The sequence below is a fragment of the Schistocerca piceifrons genome, chromosome 1 (assembly GCF_021461385.2).
Source record: "Schistocerca piceifrons isolate TAMUIC-IGC-003096 chromosome 1, iqSchPice1.1, whole genome shotgun sequence".
NCBI lineage: Eukaryota > Metazoa > Arthropoda > Insecta > Orthoptera > Acrididae > Schistocerca > Schistocerca piceifrons.
Genome location: NC_060138.1, coordinates 1,052,232,812 through 1,052,238,051, shown reverse-complemented (window position 1 = coordinate 1,052,238,051; position 5,240 = coordinate 1,052,232,812). Strand labels below are relative to the sequence as shown.

General features: G+C 40.8%; 1 pseudogene; it reads left to right on the top strand.

The window, feature by feature from the left end:
* The first annotated feature begins 697 nt into the window (after positions 1 to 697).
* On the top strand, positions 698 to 815 carry LOC124721904 (annotated as a pseudogene).
* The last annotated feature ends 4,425 nt before the right edge of the window (positions 816 to 5,240 follow it).

The following is a 5,240-nucleotide window of genomic DNA, read 5'->3' as shown; positions in this document are numbered from 1 at the left end:
AGCGATGCGGGAGACCCGCACCGCCGTACTAGGCAAGGTCCTAATTGAGATGGTTTGCCGTAAACTTCCTCCGACTTATTCAAAGTTAATAGATAAAAATAGATTTAGCAGGTCAAGTGAAATAATTTTCTAACAAGCACAGCGTTCACAGTCCTACATCAGCGACACGAACTACACTTGAACCACTATATCACACTTCACTCGCATTTTTAGTTTCAGTTTAGTTTTAGTTATGTCATGTTCGTAGATCATTTTCCCGGTTATTTTATCGATATGATGTGGAACAAATCAGATTACAAGATATATATACACACACATGAATAGTATTATTTTTTTTTACCATTTCTGAAACAGGAACTCGTTCATGGAGTAGAAGGAGTTGTCCAAAAGAAATGATTTTAAGCTAGATTTAAAACTTGATCTGCTACCTGCCAGACACTTTATGTTGTTGGGTAAATGATCAAAGATTTTTGTTGCTGAATAATGTACTCCATTTTGAGCAACTGGTAGCTTCAATAACAGATAGGAAAGGTCATTTTTCCCTCTAGTGTTGTACGTATGAACATAGGAGTTGTTCAAAAGGAATGATTTTGAGCTAGATTTAAAACTAGATCTGCTACCTGCCAGACACTTTATGTTGTTGGGCAAATGATCAAAAATTTTTGTTGCCGTATAATGTACTCCTTTTTGAGCAACTGGCAACGGCCATGCCGCAGTGGATACACCGGTTCCCGTGAGATCACCGAAGTTAAGCGTTGTCGGGCGTGGCCGGCACTTGGATGGGTAACCATCCACGCCGCCATGTGCTGCTGCCATTTTTCTGGGTGCACTCAGCCTCGTGATGCCAATTGAGGAGCTACTCGACCGAATAGTAGCGGCTCTGGTCAAAGAAAACCATTATAACGACTGGGGGTGTGGTGTACTGACCACACGCCCCTCTTATCCGCATCCTCAACTGAGGATGACACGGCGGTCGGATTGTCCCGACGAGGCACTTGTGGCCTGAAGGCGGAGTGCTTTTTTTAGAACAACTGACAGCTTCAATAATGGATAGGAAAGGTCACTTTTCCCTCTAGTGTTGTACGTATGAACATCACTGTTCTTCGCGAATTGAGATGGATTATTTATAACGAATTTCATTAGCGAATATATGTACTCTGATGGTGCAGTTAAAGTACCTAACTCCTTGAAAAGGTGCGTACGTGACGTCCTTGGGTGAACACCACTAATTATTCTCAATGCTCTCTTTTGTGAAATCAATACTTTATGCCTAAGTGGTGAGATACCCCAGAAAACTATTCCATAAGACATTATTGAGTGGAAATATGCAAAGTACGTTAGGAGGCGGATCTGCTTATTACCAAGGCTAGCGATTATACGAAGAGCGGAAGAAGCTGAACTTAGTTGTTTGAGAAGCTCAGTGACATATCCTTCTTCCAGTTCAAGTTGTCATCAATGTGAACACCCAAAAATTTGTAGAAATCTACCTTGTTAATTGATCCCTGTTCATATTCTACATAAATTGTCGGTATGACTCTATTCGGTATACAGAACTGGATATAGTGAGTTTTTAAAAATTAAGGGAGAGTCCAACCACTTAATAATTCTTTTAAAGACATCCTTAACAATATCGTCAGCTGCTTTTTCTGGAATGGGATTTATTATAACACTCGTGTCATCTGCAAAAAGTACTAGTTCCGCTTGCTGAACGTTAAGTAGGAGGTCATTCACATGAATAAGGAACAGCAGAGGACCTAAAATTGATCCCTGTGGGACTCGCTTTGTGATAACTCCCCATTCACTAGAATTTACCACGCTCCCAATATTATTTGTGCTATTCAGCTATTAACTATCAGTTGCAGTCCATGAACAAATAAAGCAAGCGAACACCGATTCTCTTCAATGAAATTCCGGCTGCTGGAAAAGAGGACAGGAAAGTTTTCAACACCACCGTACAGACGGAGTGGCAATACCGTGACAGCAATTGCGGCGCTAGTCCTGCAGTGGCTATCACAGTTCACTACTGCATTGTCGGCGGTATCGTCGGCGCTTCTGCTGTACGAAGTGGGAAGTCACAGAACAGCAAGCTACTTCCATAACACGACTTTATTTGTGTATATAATCTGATAAGTAAGGCCGCGCGGTTTGAGGCGCCATGTCAGTCACGGATTGCGATGCCCCTCCTGCCGGAGGTTCGAGTCCTCCCTCGGGAATGGATGTGTTTGTTGTCCTTAGTGTAAGTTAGTTTAAGTAGTGTGTAAGTCTAGGGACCGATGACCTCAGCAGTTTGGTCCCTTAGGAATTCACACACATTTGAAAATTTTGTTAAGTAAGAGTGTGGACAGCATTACGTACAGATGGTGAATGATATCGTCTTAGTTCTCTCACAGCCCACCAGAGGGAATCTTTAACCTACTCGAAATCTCTATAAAACTTTAGTTTGCTTTGACTGAGATTTTCACGTGTTCACCGATAATTTAAATGCACGGAAGATGTTAAAAATTTATCGAAGGTGCTTGGTGCCGACTGCCAAGCGTTGGTTCGTCGACAGAAATGAAGACTGGATACAGCATCAGGACGGTGATCGGAAGACCTTGCAACGACTGGAAAAAGGAGAAAGGTGTGCAAGTACAAGATTGGCCCTCACAGTCGCTTGACGTTAATCCTAATGAAAATGTATGTTCTTGCATCATACAGAAGTTGCAAGAAAAAAGGTCTGCACTATGAAACGGCTGTCAACACAATTCGACGCATTTGGAGGCCTCTTCCACGTGAATACGCGCAGAACTTAGTTCAGACATGCCCCAGACATGCCAAGCAATTTACCGACGCTACGAGTGATTGACGTATTATGAATTATAACTGCTTCTTCCTTTTGTTCGCAAATGATGTATATACATGTTTTATTTCGTTGTCTAATAGTTTTTCCTACTGATTAGCCCAACCAAAATCTTACTTAACAGACTGTAAATGTCATTTTCTGTTTAGTGTATCCGTAATACATAAAAGAAAGACACCTATGGTCGGATATGGAGATGACGTCCTTTCCAACGTGCCACGACTACGATCTAAAGTGCTTCCATTCATTGTGCAAAAAGTAACCGTTAAATTCTAAATAAAGTTGGTGGAACGAGAATAGTTTGAAACACGGCGAAACTGAATAAACAGTTCGTGCAGTGCTGTTTAGTTGCTTCAGCGTCAAAACAAATTTTGATAGGTTTTGCCTGTGGTCGTAATATTAATATCTATTGATTATTGCTTCAACCAAGAAAGAAAGGAAACCGAGGGAAAACTTAAAAGTTACAGACACTGTGTAAGTAAACTGCATTAGAAATGCGTGGTAAGTATAAGAGCGATTTAAACAGTATTAACATCAGATGCAAAGAAGATGCAGGGGTGCGGGGAAGGATCGTATTCATTTTTCCAAGTGTAAACGTTGCTTAATGACAATGCTTGTGTTCAAAAGAGAAACAACGCACACTTGTGTTGTTGATTAAATAACTGCAACTAACAGTTACACAACGGGTAAACTGTGACGGACGATTCATATTTTACTTATTCTTTATTTATTTATTACAAAGCGTTTCCCTAAGCGATACTGCTACAGGTTTTTTTAGATGGCTGTCAGAAACCGTTAGGCATTCATATGCTGACATTTGTCTTTATCTCTTTGTTATAAGTTTCTTGCTTCTGTAGTGGTTTTCAAGCTAATCTAGGTACATTTGAAGCGTTGTGTAGGCACTTGGGAGAAACTGAGTTGGCAGCACTGCCACGAACAAGTTTGCTATTTTGAAAGACACACCCAAGGTGACCAACACCAGCGCTGCATGTGTCATCTGTTTGGCAATACCGTAGATAATTTCCAGTGAGACACTAGATTTTATGAATTATTTGTATTTCCAATTTCTTCTCACATTCGTCCATGTAAGCAAAACTTCCATTGTCTTTCTTAATTCAGCCTTTCGCAGCCAAATTAAAATTCCCGCTCACAGAAACCTGCTGCACTGGTCGGGGACATGGTTCTCCCCCTCCCCCCTCCCTTTCCCGTCCTTTCCCCAAAGTCGGTCCTGGCTGTAATCTTAATGATCAAGTGTTTTTAAATAATTATTTTTTAAATTTTAGTTGATCATTTGATCGATTAAACAAAAAGTTTTTAAAAATTTAATATCAGTTTGGTTGGCTAAGTGTCTTTTGTTAAAATTATATTAACTAGAGTGTGTCTTCTAAACAAATGTGTTCAATTTATTTTGAGGGGACCTCTGGAAAATAAAAGCAATTATTGAATTAAAACTTCACTGAAACCCAGTCATTAGACCCTCCACTCCACCTTATGCGGCTCCTGTGTTTTAAATTCGTGAAGGAGAAGTCAAGGTATACCGACCGGTGGTAGATAATCGTGTTTTGAGCCAAGAGGCTGTACTAGAATCACTTTCGTTATCGGATCTTCACAACTGCTTTAAGTGGTTTTGCGGGAGCCCGTTATTTCACAGACCTAGATTTCAATCGAACTTATTGTCAATTAACTTTAACCAAAATGTCTAAACTCACAACAACCTTCTGAACTGAATCTACCAGAGTCCTGTTCGGCTTGGCAATGGCTCTGCTGTGCTTTCCCGATTTCTGGATTCCACCTTGGGAGATTTAAAATTTCAGTGTGAATTTAATTATTTGAATGACTTGGCTGCTTATGATTGCACCTTTTCAGAGCATCTTTACCAGGTTTTGGAGAGTCCAAAAGAGGCCAATCTTACAGTAACGCCAACTAAGGATGAGTTCACACATCTAAGATTAACCTCCAGATTTAACTAGGTAGCTTTGCCATTGAAACATCTCCACAGGAAAGGTGAGACATTTTTCCGGTCTGAGAGCAAACTGGCGGTGTTTGATGCATTGAAGCTTGCTTTAAGTAATGTGTAAATCTTAACTGTCCCAGATATCGGGAAGGAATTTGTTCATCAAACTGGCGCACCCAATGCCGGGAGTTTGCGTTTCTGTTCCAGGAACAAAAGGGAGAACATCGACCTATTACTTACACCTCTAGGTCCTTGTCTGCTCATGAAATCAAATATTCTTTTTTTTTAATTAGAGACTCTTGCTGTGTTATTTGCCTTGAGTTTCGCCTTTATCTCGAGGAACATTGTTTCGTATTGGAGACTGATAACCGAGCCGTCAGCTGCGTTTTGGTGAGGCCCTGAAAAACCGGGAGGAAAGCCTACTGAGCAGTCCGCATGTCTGCTTGT